Below are 16,594 nucleotides of genomic sequence, written 5' to 3' on the forward strand. Positions count from 1 at the left end.
AGATATTGTTTATTTCATTTTTATCTTTAGTTTGCAACCCAAAGTAAAACTATTTACTATCTGGTAGTTCTAAAAATCTTTATGAATTAAAGTTTTTATGCAAATAGAGCAAACCTAAATACTTCTAATTTGACATCTATTTATCCAATGTGTTACCTGTTATGGAAAACATATCACATTCTATAATTTATGACAAAAACTGGTCTTCAAAATCATTTCTTTAAACCAAAATTCCACTTGTACAACTCATGTTTTGTTTTAGCTTGTGTATTATCTCTGTGTGTGTGTGTGTGTGTGTGTGTGTGTGTGTGTGTGTGTGTGTGTGTGTGTGTGTGTGTGTGTGTGTGTGTGTGTGAGTTCTCTGGGAAGCTCCTCCTCCAGCTGTCCTCTCTCAAAGAAAGAAGGATTTCTCATCAGCCAGAACTATAAAACGATATTTTGCTGTCCTTTCCACTTGAACACTGAAAAAACAAAAACGTTAGACAGAATAACAGAGAAATAAAACATTTAACATTCCCTGGAATGTTGTTTTTAGTTTGGGAAACTTTGGGTGCTCGAGCATAGACCGCTGCATTTACTGCTTGAAGGTCCTGAACAAAAACAAGACTTCAACATTTATAATAAGATGATTCTCCTTTTTTATCATTACTGAGAAAATAAGTGTACGTACGTTACAGGAGAATCTAAACATGGAACAATAACTCCATCCGTCATTAAGGAGTTAAAAAAAACGGTCGGATTTCTGTCGATTGCTTCCTGTTTTAGCGTGTACTGATGTTTCTGGGGCCTGTAGTCCGAACGCAGCTTGATGACTACAGGTTGACAATTTTTAATCAATCCACCTCACATTTGTGTGTTTGTCCAGAGATGACGCTGTACCTGAGACAAAAAGTGGTGAAACATCAGTAGATAAAATGTCTTTTTGTTTTTTACCGTGCAAATATATGTATTTTGTACGCATAGGTCTCCTCTTCTGTTGGAGACAAAGAAACATGAATGTGAGCTTTTGAGTTAGAAATTCTGAAAAACTCATTTAGTTTATCAGTCAAGGTAACAGCCACTGCACATGTGTGTATATACCAGTAGACAAAAGAAAACTCAAGCTCATCCTTTGAATGTTAAAAAACTTTTCAACATAATCTTCGTCAGAGTCAAGGGTGACAAAAGAAATGCAATGTACTATTTGTGACTCCTTAAGCTCAGCTACAGGTGTCACAATTTGTTTTACCGTAGTCAGGAGATTAACAGACTGACATGGTACATGTCCCATTAATTTGTAAACAAATGCGCAAAGGCTGTAACAAAAATATGTCAGCCAAAGAGTGATTTTTATCAAGACGCACAACCTTAAGGCCAGTGGGCGAAAGATGACTCCAATTCAAATAGACATTTTTAATCTCTGTCTAATAAATTTACAGGACACACAGGTGAAAGGAAAAAGAAAATGAACATTTTCCTTTCTCGTCTAGTTCAGGATCCTAAGGATCTGAATACACACAAATCATAAGAATGGTGAACTTTTCTGAGATAACCATTCCACAAATCATTTCTATAAGGGGAAAAAAAACTAGTTTACCAGAGAGCTTCTGATTTAAAAAACAAAGATTTTAGCAAAACCCAAATTGTTGCTCCTGAATCAACTAAAAATTCAATCTTCTTCCCTTGTATAATTAGCACCATAGGCAATTTGTATACACATCAGATAAATACATTGAATAAGTTGGCATATCTTTTTCTGTTCAATGTGCTGTATTGCGTCTAATAATATCTGTCTATCGTGTAGGGGAGTGTTTGTAGCGTGCAAGAAAGCATATCTTCGTTTGCAAGCATGTGTATGTACGTGTGTGTCTGTTTTACCGTCCTCAGTCGTTGTGAACCTGGTTTCCATCCTCTCAGCACTTCCACCATCCCATCCCCCGCTAAGGCATGGATACCCGACCCGAGCCCGACGGGTCCCGACGGGTCCCGACGGTACCCGACGGGCCGGGCCAGGTTTGGACAGATATTTAGAAATGATGGTCGGGTTCGGGCCGGGCTCGGTCACATCAGCGCGATATGGCATTTGTTGTAAAATGGTGCTGCGGCTCCTTTAAGAGAGCTCAGTGTGTGTGTAAAGTGGGCAGAAGAGAGATAGAGAAAGAGGAAGCAGACGTGTAGACGCGACCGGAGCAGAGTTGGTGGAATAAGTTTAAGTTTTGTACACAGTGTGTGCGGCAGAGGTGGGACAAAGTCATTGTCATGCAAGTCACAAGTAAGTCTCAAGTCTTTGCCCTCGAGTCCCGAGTCAAGTCGAGTCAAAGATGAGGCAAGTCCCGAGTCGAGTCACAAGTCAAAGCCAACAAGTCTCAAGTCGAGTCCAAAGTCCTACCATTTTAGTTTCGAGTCATTTCAAGTCCTCTTACCACAGAAATAAAATTTATACAAATCATGTATGTCTGTAAGATTTGTATTTATTTAAACCTCTTTTTATACAATGACATTAATCAAATACAGTAAAAAACAGAAAATTTTAATTTTCACAAAAAATGCTTGTATTTCAACAGCATATTGCACTAGAACAATGCACAGCAACTTCAGTCCTGTATTGTATTGACCTCATATTGCAAAACAGTTTAACTTTCAAATAGACATGGGTCCTTTTAGCCTGAACTTTTTTAAACATGTCATCAATAAAATCCTCACTCCTCAAAATTATCACTTCTGAAAAACTGGACCAACCTGATAATATAATTGGAATGACTCCATAGAGACTTGTGTGAGTGTGTGTGTGTGTGTGTGTGTGTGTGTGAGAGTGTGAGTGTGAGTGAGTGAGTGAGTGAGCGAGCGAGCTGTGTGGACAGGTGATGAGCAGAGAGTGAGTGTGTGTGCGCATGCGTGCTGTGGACAGGTGGAGGGAGGCCCCTATACTGCATTGCATTTGCAAAAGATCAAATTGGCCAAAAGTCTGTCAGTCATTTGTGCACAATGGGGACGCAGAATGATGCCACCATGGCTGAAAACTCGCTCCACTGGAGCACTAGAAGCAGGCACTGCCAAGACTCGGATGGCTACTTGAAAGAGTGAAGGAAGAGTCTTACTGTTCAGTGCCCAGAACAAAAGGGCATTCTGTCCTTCTGCCATGTGAATGTAGTGACTTAGCTGTACTGCTGGTGGGGTCCCAACATCCCTTTTCTGCCTCTTATGGTATGCAGCAAACAGCCCTTCTCCTTCCATGTCCTCTAGTTCTTCTTCAGCAGGCACAGGCACAGGTTGCTCCGTCTCTGCAGCATCTTGCAGGATCAATTCTAAAAAAAAACGTCACAACAGCAGAAACAAAAGAGCCCTTATTACCATTACTGATGTTGATGATACTGTGCAAGACTGAAAATTGTTATTATTGTTAAAGTCAGATTAATATCACATTAGATCCTAGATCAGATTAAGATCAAATTATTTTACATTGCATTTAAGTTGCATTGCAAGTCAATAATATTTACTTTTAACTCGTTGTGCCACCTCTGCCTTGATGTCACGGTTGACCAGCACATGGGGCTCAATCCACAGCAGACAAAAGGCTGGATCCAAGGCAGCTGCTTTCAGGTAGACTGTGTCTGAAAAGGGGGCAGTGATCCCTTCTTGAGACTGGGCCATTTTCACATTAACGAAGATCCCAAGAAATCTTTTTTTCAGGGATGCCTGCAGACCTCTGACCAGGCCGCTCAGGAAACGAACTTGAGGCTTCAGCTTCTCAAGATGGTGATTGAGGGACAAGACGGATGGAACAACTGCACTGATTGTAATGACTTTCTCCCCCTGTGTCAAATCAGTTGCTTCTCCGAACGGTTTCAAGATGTCCACCAACTCCTTCAGCAGATTCCACTCTCGTGGTGTGAATGATAGTTCTTTATGCCCGGCCTTCTCAAGAACTGCGTAGAGCTTTTGCTGATCACAATGAAGGACTGCTTTCACCTGCCGCAGTGTGGAATTCCACCTCGTGCTCACTGCAGCAGGGATGCCTCTGTGCTCCCCAAATTCACCATCGAAGATGTCTTTAAACGTTGTGCTTGTGTGGAGCAGGGAGCTAAGTTTTGATAACTTGGAGAGAGAAGGACATGCCGCTTTTGTTTCTTTCAAACCGTCTCCCACAACCAGCTGCAATGTGTGTGCAAAACACTGCAGGCGCTGTTTCTTTGCCATAGCAGCATCGACAGTTTGCTGGTCTTCTAGGGTTAAGTCATGCCATAGCTCAGGATCATCAAGATTATCTCCAGCATCATCATCTTCCTCCTGTTCGCTGGGGAAGCAGACCGTAAATGCCTTGCGCATGTTAGCAGCATTGTCACTAATGATATAGTCCAATTTAGCTTTGATGTTGTATTCAACACATATTGCCTCAAATTGGTCACAGATGCGCTCCGCTGTGTGAGAGCCTTTAAAGCGGTTGCAGGCCAAGAGATTAGTCTTTAGCTGTACCCTCTCTGCATCTCTCTCCATCCAGTGCACAGTGACACCAAGGAATCCCCTCATCTTTCGATCAGACCAAATGTCCACAGTGACTGAAACATGGTCAGTGTTGCTCAATTGAGTTTTTAACTTTGAACGTCTCTCCTCAGCAAGGCTCTCTGTTTTTGTGGTCATCGTTCGGCGACAGACTGGGGTATACTTGCTGTCCAGCACAGCCAGAAAGTGACGAAAGCTCTTATTTTCCACAATAGACAGAGGAAAATTGCAATCAATAATCAAGTCAGACAGTATCGAATTGGAGATGGCCTTCTGCTGTGGGTGGCTCATGCTGTAACGCCCTACACGAGTGTCCAGGAATTGTGAGATTGAAGGCTGTTGTGATTCATCTACGATGCTTTTGTTCATCTGGTATTCTTCATACCTGTAACAGAGAAGAATATGAAACAGATGTCAGAAAATCCCTTATAGCCACACATGTTGTATTTGAAACTACTCTTTACTCATGTTGTTGTGTTAATATTCATTGTCTATTGTACACTACGGTATACGATAATACATTTCAGTTTCAGTGTATGCAATATTAAGAATATTTTCACTGCTTCAAAAGTCATAAGAAAGCCCTTTCTCTCAAGAAACTGAAGTCATATGCTTTATAGCAGTGGTTTTCAAAGTGGGGACGGGGACCCCTGGGTGCCGCGAGGGGGTGCTAGGGGGGCCATGGCAAGTTGGCATGAAAAGTATAGCAAAACAAAATAATTGAATAAATTAAATAACTAAAGTAAACCAAATTAAACCAAAAATAAGCTAAACAATATTCCCATTAGTTAAGAACTGCACTATAATAATCTATTGCATCTCTAAACATTACTACTATAATCGTTATTATTTTATTTTATTACATGGCTTGGTTGAATTCCAATGTAGAATGCGGTCTGTTATTTCTTGATAACAGACCGTTGCCATGAAAAACAGCGTTGCTATGGACGCAGTTCGTTTTTAAATCAATAAACTCCTTTTTAAATCAATATTTTGTGTCAAAGTAATGATTTATTTGGTAGGTAGCCATGTAATAAGCGGGATAATGTATAGTGAGGCGGTAGTTATAGCGAATACAACCCCTGATATGAAAAGGGAAGGCTAATGGTGGATCTACTGTGACTGTGTTATGGTAACGTTACTTTAAAACGGACGTTGACATGATGTTGGCGAGGTTTTCCATCTGAGTGTGCTACACTCATGTACCTCATATAATCAGGGTTCAAAAATCCCTATTTTTGTAAGCATGAACCAGCAAGGGAGACGTGCGTTTACTGTCTCGTTGAGACAGTAAATATGCAGCAGCTAGCTAGTAAGTTACGGTACATCCGATAAGGTGCTTAGCATTCGTTCAAAACTTACCTTTCTTTGTGCAACTTCAGGTGTCGAACAAAGTTGGACGTTGTGGCAGCTCCGTCTGTTATCTTCGACCCGCATGTTTTGCAAATTGCAACTCTTTTTTTGTCGACTACCTCGTAATTTTTATAGCCAAACGAAACTATCTTCGGTATCATTTTGCCAACTGGCGCGTTGTTGCTTGTGCTTCATTGGTTGTCTTGCAGCGTGCCTGCTTAGATGCTGTTCGAATCAAAACAACGTGGGACTACAGTGATTGGATGTCGTGCAGGCAGCGCGCGTGCTCTCTGCATGCATACAGGTGGTGCACATTTTTTTCACAGATGCAGATAAACTGAGAGCGGCGCGGCCGTGTGAACATTTTCTTCCCCAGTTTTCATGGGAATTAGCAAGTCTTCTCGAGTCAAAAGGCGCAAGTCCAAGTGAAGTCACGAGTCATTGATGTTAAAGTCCAAGTCGAGTTGCAAGTCTTTATACATTTTGTCGAGTCGAGTCTGAAGTCATCAAATTCATGACTCAAGTCTGACTCGAGTGCAAGTCACATGACTCGAGTCCACACCTCTGGTGTGCGGTGTCCGAGATAAACTCCAGACTGAAAACCAAGTTCATTCATCTGCTCTCCAGAAACGGGATTTTAACCCCGACGTTATATAACGTCGGCCCTGGAGGTAACGAGTCTCCCTGGTGTTCTGATCACGGTCGGAATCGAAGCGATCAGGAAAGGTTATTAACGTGAGCTTGTTCCCCCGTGTGCGCTGATAACCTCATCTGTTGACATTTCCGAATGCCTTCCAGTTGCTTAATAAAAGCTTTCCACACAAACAAATGTACATGTGTCATTAGTATGAGAAAAAAACCAACGAGATTTTAACTGTGTCGGGCTCGGGTCGGGCTCGGACATAAATATCATAATGCCTGTCGGGCTCGGGCCGGGTTCGGTCACGGTTCTGTCGGGCTCGGGCCGGGCTCCGACGAAAAAATTTGGCCCGATCCAGGCTCTATCCCCCGCCACCTCTCAGACTACATACTATTGGGGGTCGTTGTGTTCCCAGTCGGACGAATCCCTCCTGGGATGATGACAGTTATACGACCAATGTCCCTTTTCTCTGCAGTTGAAACATGTGTCTTTATTCGCTGCCGGAGTGTTCTTATGATATTGTCCTTTTCCTCTTCCTCTGCTCCTCTTCCCCCACGACCTCTGAAACCACCTGTGCCTCTGTTTCTCCCAGCCATCTCTGTCATGGTTTTCAGCAGTCTCAGCTGGGCCTCATCATTTTTCCTTTGTCTTTTCCTCTCAGCTTTTTCAGCTGTCTGTTCATTAACAACCTCAATGAGAAGCTCAGTGAGGCGTGCACCTGAGTCTTTGTAGGTGGGCAAATGGCTGGTGGCAGATCTTATGTGAGTGTCTGTCCAGGGTCTGTATCCAGCCCCTACTGCTTCTCCTGTCATGGGTACTTTGAACACGGGCATGTGAAATCCCCCTCTTCTTCCTCCTTGTTGTGGAGGACTAAGAATATATGAGAATCTTGCAGAATATAAAACTTATGTTAAAATAAAATTTCCCACTACACTTCATTAAGGTAACACATTTAGATGATTGTGTAGGTCTGAAGCACTCTATAGTCACACACATACACACACACACACACACACACACACACACACACAAAGAGGTACATTTATTATAGGCATGCTGTGCATCATGCATAAATGCACAAGGCTCTTGATGAGAAGACGCCCTTTCTTAGACTTTGGTTTCCGCTGAGGTGGGATCACTCTTGCATTTCCAAACATTGTGTGCTTTGTGGCGCAGAAGCGTATTGTACATGAGGACAATGAGAGGAGATAAGTTGAATGAGCCCGAGTCCGACCCTGAGCCCGCTCTGTAGAGTTCAGAAAGCTTTATTGTCCCTCAAGGGGAAATTTGATCTGCAGTTTGGCGGTACAAAAAAACAACAAAACTATTTCAAACACAATAAACAAGGCATAAAACATTGATTTCTAAAGTGTCATTAAGAAAGCCTATGGGCCCTATCTTGCACCCGGCGCAGCGCAGTGCAAAGCCCGACGAAAGTGTCTTTGCTAGTTTAAGACGGACGCACGTCGTTTAAACAGCAAATGCACCTGCGCCCATCTGTTGCCCATGGGCGTGGTGGTCTTACAGGGAGGTGTGTTCAGGTGTATTCTGGGCGTGCTGGTCTTACAGGGAGGTGTGTTCAGGTGCATTCTGGGCGTGCTGGTCTTACAGGGAGGTGTGTTCAGGTGCATTCTGGGAGTATTGCTATCTTGAGGAAGCGGAAAGTGATCGCGCCATTGACCAACAAAAACCTGGTCTAAAGTCAGTAGACAATTTCATTGTTATTTTAACAGAGCATTAGTAAAATGCTCCTAGGCTCGTGCACAGCGTGCGCACACTATGCTTGTTACACACACAGGGACACACAGCAGCACACACACATGCAGAAGATTACAAATAAAAATAGTAGTCCAAACGCGCCTGGCTTTCAAAGGTCTTATGACATGGTACTCTTTGGAATGCTTTTATATAGACCTTAGTGGTCCCCTAATACTGTATCTGAAGTCTCTTTTATATAGACCTTAGTGGTCCCCTAATACTGTATCTGAAGTCTCTTTTATATAGACCTTAGTGGTCCCCTAATACTGTATCTGAAGTCTCTTTTATATAGACCTTAGTGGTCCCCTAATTCTGGATCTGAAGTCTCTTTTATATAGACCTTAGTGGTCCCTAATACTGTATCTGAAGTCTCTTTTATATAGACCTTAGTGGTCCCTAATACTGTATCTGAAGTCTCTTTATATAGACCTTAGTGGTCCCCTAATACTGTATCTGAAGTCTCTTTTATATAGACCTTAGTGGTCCCCTAATTCTGGATCTGAAGTCTCTTTTATATAGACCTTAGTGGTCCCCTAATACTGTATCTGAAGTCTCTTTTATATAGACCTTAGTGGTCCTCTAATACTGTATCTGAAGTCTCTTTTATATAGACCTTAGTGGTCCCCTAATACTGTATCTGAAGTCTCTTTTATATAGACCTTAGTGGTCCCCTAATTCTGGATCTGAAGTCTCTTTTATATAGACCTTAGTGGTCCCCTAATACTGTATCTGAAGTCTCTTTTATATAGACCTTAGTGGTCCCCTAATACTGTATCTGAAGTCTCTTTTATATAGACCTTAGTGGTCCCCTAATACTGTATCTGAAGTCTCTTTTATATAGACCTTAGTGGTCCCCTAATACTGTATCTGAAGTCTCTTTATATAGGCCTTAGTGGTCCCTAATACTGTATCTGAAGTCTCTTTCCTGAAATTCAGCCTTGGTGCAGAATTACAGCCACTAGAGCCAGTCCCACAATGAGCTTTCCTTAGGATGTACCATTTCAGTGTCTATGACATCATGAAGGGAAGGTTCCTGATTGTCCCATCTGAGCTTTCATTTTCAAAGGCAGAGCAGGATACCCAGGGCTCGGTTTACACCTATCACCATTTCTAGCCACGGGGGGACCATAGGCAGGCTGGGGGAACTCATATTAATTTTTAAAAAAAACCTCATAAAGTGACATTTGCCATGGGACCTTTAAAGGGAATGGGAGATGACACTCTGATTGGTTTATTGCATGTGCAAAACACACCTATGAATTAATGAAGACACTAAGTACAACCCTTTTGAACCATGCGCCCGGCGCACAGACCCTTTTTTCCGCCGTCAAACTAGCAAAAGTGGATTTGGACACGCTCTGCGCCAGGCGCTTAGATCATTAAAATAGGGCCCTAAGTGACACAAATAAAAACTGACAGAAAACACCACCACCACTTCTTGGCGCGACACACGCAGCGCCAGGATGTACGTTAAAAAAGAAGAAGAAAAGAAATGGCCCCAGCCTGGCCTAAATGGACTCTAGCGTGCAGAGATTCTGCAGATTGTTTGCAGCAGACTGTTAGAATATATTTCGTGAAAGTGTTAAGAAAAAGGTTTTAGAGTTCATGGTGCTGACCTCAGTGCCTCTGTTTCCCTGGGTTATGAGAGACCATCTAGTTTTACAGTGATTAGATATTATAAAGGAAGGGTGAGAAAGATCCTCTCTGATCAGGGGAGGGAACGAGGCAAACAATGGTCAGCACTATGCAAGCGCGGGATTTGTGACACTGTATGGAAATGACCTGGCTCTCATGAAAACTCCTTAAAGTTTGCTGGAGATTAAAACACAGGTGTTCAGAATCCAACAATAGCGGCTTGCTTCTTCTGAGCTGAGAATTGGAAGTCAAGGTCATGTTTTTATACAGTGTTACAAATTAGTCAGGAGCCGGCTGGAGCCAGAAGATCTGGACTGGGTCCAAACTGATGAGAGCACCACCAGGGATGGGACAGAAATGGATAAATAGACAGCATCTTATCTTAACTTAGCAGCACCTGATGCCAGGGGAAACGCTGTCGGTCCGTTAGGAGATAGACTTTGCCTTGTATCAGATCCATGTACATGTACTTGTATTCTGCAGTATCTTTCACTAAACTTGTTATTAACTTTAACTGGACGAATCTTGGTCTTGATTTGATTCCTGAGTTTTATTTCTCTGATCTACCAGTAAACGAACACAAAATAGTGACCAAAGAATTGGAGTCAGATTAAGTCTGGCCTTCTTAGGGCCAGACCGGTCAAATCGGTCGCATTTTAGAATAAAATCCTACAAGACTTATGCACTGATCCCAGGTTCGGATCCCAAGTGACAGCACAGCTCGGTCTTTCTGGCGTGAAAGCCAGTTTGTGTGCGAAGGCTGATGACTGGCTGCGAGGCTGACCTGCTGGAATCCTCGAGTAGCAGAAAACTGTTTTAATTAGTTTTAATTGGCTGAGAGTCTTGGCTGTAATCGCACCGAACAAAAGAGCCAAAAAAACATCAAAGGACTCAAACTTTATTGGCTGGATTACACACAGTATAATGAAAATGTGATTACTTCAATGATTAATAATACTAATTACACACAACTACACAATCCGCTCTTTTGACTCTTTTCAAGCCATTAACTTAAAATCACATTAAGGACTTTTCACACAGGAAACTATGAACCAAAGTCACCTGAAATCCGGAGGAGTTTCTTTCAGTTGGCTGCATGAACACAAAGCTCGTTATTTCACACATCATGAGTAGCATCGTAGCCCTTTTATTATGAAGGGCCTTTTCACACCTGAGAGTATGTGGACCAATTTCTTTTCTTTCTTAATATTAATCCCCAGTGGGGAAATTACAGTTTACACTCTGTTGTTATTACACACCACATACAGGCCTGACATATACACATACACACACACACACACACACACACACACACACACACACATACATGCTCAGGTCCTTTACATGCACTAATGGAGAGATGTCTGTCACGTCCCTGCCTGTCGTGACGTCCGCACGGTGACAGTCTGGTGTGTGTGTGTGATTGAGTTTTGGTTTATTTTTTCATTTTGTTATGCCCCCCGTGTGCTTGGTGTGTTTTTCTGTCAGTGTTTTTGTTTCCTCCTGCTTGTTCCACACGCTCCCACCCCCCCTCGCCCCCTGCTGACTCTCCTCACACCTGGCACCAATTCCAATCAGTGCACCTGCTACTCATCCTGCTCCGTCAACTGCCTTCAAAGACCAGCCTGACTTTCCTCTCCCTGCCGGATTGTTGCTTACCACTGAAAATAACCCACCTTCGGAATCATCTGCTACCAATCAGCTACGCAACCCGGTCTCACGCCAGTTCGTGAAATGGTCACGTTATTTTGATTTATTGATTCGTGTACAGGTCACGATTTTCTCGTTTATTTTGTGTACAGGTCACGATTTTTGAACGTGACCATTTCACGAACTGCCATGACACTGGGCTCCCCTGGGGGACGCAACAACGGGGAAATGAAATGCCACAACGGGGAAATTAAACGCCACGCACCGGTGGCGATTTTCGCCTTATCAATACTACTCGCTACCGTAATCGTTTTGTGATCACAAAATATGCTTCCCATTGAAATACATTACTTTAAAATTCGTGCTCACCACACGAAAATAACAATATTAACGTGTGCAGTACACGAATCAATAGATTCAATAACGTGACCATTTCACAAACTGCCACGAGACTGGGCTGAGCCACGCCACGCACTGGATTATCGAGTCGTCAGCCAAGTCATCTTTGGGCCCAGCACCCCCACTACCATCCCACACTTAACTGCTTTAATAAAATAAGGTTCTTTACCACCTACTCCAGTCTATACCTGAGTTCTGTCCCCCATTCCTGACAATGTCAGAGTGCGCACCTTGGCAGTGCCCAGGATGCGAACTGGCATCTCTCCGGCTACCAGTCCACACTCTGTACTTTGGTCCGTACGGGCACTTGAACCGGCGAACTTCCTGTTCCCAACCCAACTCTCTATGGACTGAGCTACTACCACCCCAATTTCAAAAGTTTTTTTTGAAACTTTTAAAAAAAGAAGTTACCCTTGAAAAGAAAGACTGAATGTTTTGTTGCCCTCTCTGAGGGGGAGGCGAGATAAGCACCTTGGATAGTTCGTGGGGATAGACTGTCAGGGTAAATTACAACACTCTCAGTGCCCTTGTTTCAGCCTCCTGGGTACACGATGTGGATTCGGTTCAGCTCACTCAGCTGTTTTTATCCAGGACATCTAGCTGGCAAACAGCTACTTTAGGTCCAACGAGGTGACGGCGATGGAGATGAGGCGATGGAGTTTGGCAGGTGACCTGGGGACTGATGAATTGCATTTGTGCAGAAGACGAGAGGTAATCAGAGCGGAGAGAATGAAAGAAATGCAAAATCTCTGCACGGAGCAACAGGGTGAATTCTGAGCACGGACTTAATTATCTTCCTCTTCATCATCTCCTGTCCTGACAGAAGTATTCTTGGCACGACTGTGGACAAAGATAGGTCTCATTTTAATTAAATGGAAAATCTGAGTTTGACACACATTACACTCATTAATGCTTGATCACGGCCATTTCTGCGGGATCACAAGTCAGCAGTCTCATCGGAGAAATATTTAATCCAAAGACATGACCGTAACACACACTCGGCAGCGAGGACGGGCATTATGGGTCTTCGACTCATGGGTTAAAGCAAGAAACCATATGTGAGTCTGAAATGCCGGTAATGTGCACAATGTGTTGAATCAAGAATTATATAAATGTTAACTGCTTTATGCCTGAATTAAGGAATAGCGCTGACAGTATAAACTCTGTCAGCGGCTCCTGTGGCAGCAGCTCAGTGTCTCCCCCTCTTCTCTCTTGCTACAAGTTGAGTTACTATGGCAACAAGCATCGGTGTTGCCTGGTCATTTTGTGAGGGCTTAACCCTGGATGCTTTGAGTGCCCAAAAATAAATTTAAATGTGCAGCTCGACAAAGAAAACATCACGTGTGAATGTGAGATAGTCCTCGTAACAGAACAGCCTGTCAAAATAAATGATGCAGACCTCTAAACTAACTGTGTGTGTGTGTGTGTGTGTGTGTGTGTGTGTGTGTGTGTGTGTGTGTGTGTGTTTGTAAGGGGAAGGGGGTCAGCCCTAAGTGACAGTAAAGAAGAAATGGCCATAGGCGTACATATTTCCTTTTTTTAAGATTATTTTTGGGCATTTTAGGCCTTTATTATATAGGACAGCTGAAGACATGAAAGGGGAATGACATGCAGCAAAGGGCCGCAGGCCGGAGTCGAACCTGCGGCTGCTGCGTCAAGGAGTACACCTCTATATATGGGTGCTATATATATATATATATATATATATATATATATATATATATATATAGCTACCCAGGCGCCCATACTTGTTACGTCACGATTCATAATGAATCTGGAATGTACACGACTTTATGAGGTGCAGATTTCAATGGGTCAGACGTGCACTTTGCATGTAAATAATGTGCCAGATAAAAGCATGAAAAATGGAGTATGTTCACTCTGCTGGTCTGAAATCTTGTGCACATCTTGGCAGCGCCGCAGAAAATAGCTGTGGTCCATTTCCACTGTCCTTAACTGTCAGTGACTTCACATATGTTGTTTCCAGATCAACGAACATTCAGCCTACACTATGGAAAATAGAATACAGCCTATGACTTGCATACATTCAGGGGACTGTGCTTTCACCATTCCTGTTCACCCTGTACACTTCTGACTTCTATCTATCTATCTATCTACATATAGGAAGGATGTGCATAAAATTGTATAATCAGCCTAATTAGAAGCCTATAATTATGTTAACAATGGGGCCACTCACGGATTTGTGTCTGCCGCTGGGTCTGCTTTAACACAATATAATCAGTATAATCATAACAGTGATTCTCGATTAATTGTTGGGCTGCAACTAACAATTTCTTTTTTTTATTGTTGATTAATGTGTGGATTATTTTCTGGATGAATAGATGAGTTGTTTGGTCTCTGAAATTTCAGAAAATGGTGAAAAATGTGGATCAGTGTTTCCCAAAAAGCCCAACATGACATCCTCTTGTTTTATCTACAACTCAAAGATATTCAGTTTACTGTCACAGAGGAGAGAAGAAAGTAGAAACATGTTCACATTTAACAAGCTGACCTCACACAAGTTTAACTTTTTTTTTTTTCCCGCAGTCTGAACTGGCCCATCTCAGTTTGCCTCAAACCAGCTGATGGTGTCGCTGCGACTCAGCTGGTGGAGTCTCCAGAGGCTGGTTTTAGAACGTAAGAGACGTCTCCTGTTTCAACAGCCAATAGAGAAGTCAGCTGGTGGAGTCTCCAGAGGCTGGTTTTAGAACGTAAGAGACGTCTCCTGTTTCAACAGCCAATAGAGAAGTCAGCCGGTAGAGTCAGCTACAAACTATAGAAATAAAATGATCCATAATCCATTTTATTTCTATGTTATAAACTGTCAGCTGGTAGAAACGGCATAGTTTTAGACGTAGACTCAACGAGCCGCGAGCACGGTAAGTGGTGGAGCGAGCTAGAGAGTGACTGAAGAGATGGAGCGGCAATAGAACAAAGCATGAATTGCATAAATAAACCGTTGTTTTCGCAGATTCATCAATAGAAATGCAACTGTAGCAAGCACTACTTAGTATCACTAATGTTATCCATATTCATGTAACCCTATCCGTCAGGCCGCAAACCCCAGCAAAGTCTGACTCTGCGTTGTGTTTATTTAGGATGTTGGGTATACCAGGGCACGTGGCAGGAACAGGAAAACAGGAGTCCAAATTGTGGTTGAGACAAGCAAAACTCCTCTCATTTATTGAGCCTTTCGGAAAACAAAAGAGAATATGACCTCCGGTGGCTGCGGAGGGTCAAAAAGGCTCCATGTTACGGCAAGCCAAACAGAAAAGGAGCACTCAAAATAAAACAAGGGCGCCATCTACTGGCCAATATAGAACACTTTCTTACATTCATATTTAGACGCAACAAATGCTATATTTAGCTACAAAAAAGCCTAAAACTCGGACGTACAAAGAGTCATTTCTATGGAGATGATACACCGTCTTGTCTCGTCTCATTGGTGTGAACTGGCAGCTTTCAGAACGCTGCAGACCGGCTCGTTGCAAGAAGTTGCAAGTTTCAACTCGTCTCGTCACGAACCTTTGGTCTGAACTGGGCTTTTTGTAGACTGGGTAAACCCAACCCGATCTGCCGGTGATTTGATTTCTCCCTGCAGTTCAGGCTGGAAACCTGTACATCTTTCTATCCTGTTTCCGTTACAAATCTGCAGGGACCAATCACAAACTGGCTTATCCACCTTGAGTGCTATTGGCGGGTTTAACACGATGACGATAGAGAAGCGACCAAGTAGTTTCTTGTTTACATTCAACATGGCAGCCACCAAAGTGCAGCAACCCATTGATGCCGCTGTCGCTGCTACGTCACCCAGATCGTTGATCTGATTGGTTGAAGGACTATCCAATTGCTTACAGTCATTTGAACTATGCCCGTTGAGCCCGCCTCTTGTGCAGAGAAAATCCAGAGCAGACTCCCCAGACTAATGTTCAATCTGAAAAGACTGAGCTCGGTCTGGTGATAGCCAGACTAGGTTTTCTGATCAAACAGTTTATTAGATCTGCAAAGATTAATCGGTTAGTTGTCAACTATAAAAATGAATCGCCAATCATTTTGATATCCATTAATCGGTTTGAGTTGTTTCTTATTTAAAAGAAAGTGAAACTGTTGTGATGTCAGCTTGTTAAATGTGAATATGGTCTAGTTTCTTCTCTCCAGTATTCACTTCATCACCACATAACACAACGAAAGGCTGCAGATCTTTACAATTTAGAAGCTGGAACTATTACAATATTTAGAATATTTTTGTATTTGGGAGACTGTTTCAATGTGGAGTGTACAAACTGTTGAGTTGAGTTAAAAAGACACTTATCAACACTGTGCAGTGGGCCACACAAGAAGATGCAGCAGAGAAAGGATAAAACCATTTCTTGGCTTGTGCAGTCACTGAGTGATGATTGTGACGATTCTGTTTTAAATTAAGTAAATTCAGTGAGAAACACTGCTGATGTCAATGCTGCTGTGATTGACAATGAAGCTTAATGAAAAGCTTCAGTGATTAGTTTCGTGTGCTGCAGCTTGACAACAGCATGGGGTTGTGTTTGATTCCCAACATTGACTACGTTCACTTGCACGTAATTTTCCGTTGAAGTGCATTAGTATTCCTTATTCTGAGAAAGACATTAGAAACCATTCCCTCATTCACTCACTCACTATTAATATTCATAGTGTTTATTAAAT

At 42.6% G+C, this 16,594-nt stretch overlaps 1 protein-coding gene and 1 long non-coding RNA gene across 2 annotated transcripts in view; both read right to left on the reverse strand.

The window, feature by feature from the left end:
- The window catches only part of LOC116036403 (NLR family CARD domain-containing protein 3-like), a 1,020,880-nt gene that overhangs the window by 286,102 nt on the left and 718,184 nt on the right, over positions 1 to 16,594 (reverse strand). The gene's annotated exons all lie outside the window — the stretch shown is intronic.
- The window catches only part of LOC118495509, a 297,118-nt gene that overhangs the window by 190,277 nt on the left and 90,247 nt on the right, over positions 1 to 16,594 (reverse strand). The gene's annotated exons all lie outside the window — the stretch shown is intronic.

Source organism: Sander lucioperca, chromosome 7 (genome assembly GCF_008315115.2).
Source record: "Sander lucioperca isolate FBNREF2018 chromosome 7, SLUC_FBN_1.2, whole genome shotgun sequence".
Lineage (NCBI taxonomy): Eukaryota > Metazoa > Chordata > Actinopteri > Perciformes > Percidae > Sander > Sander lucioperca.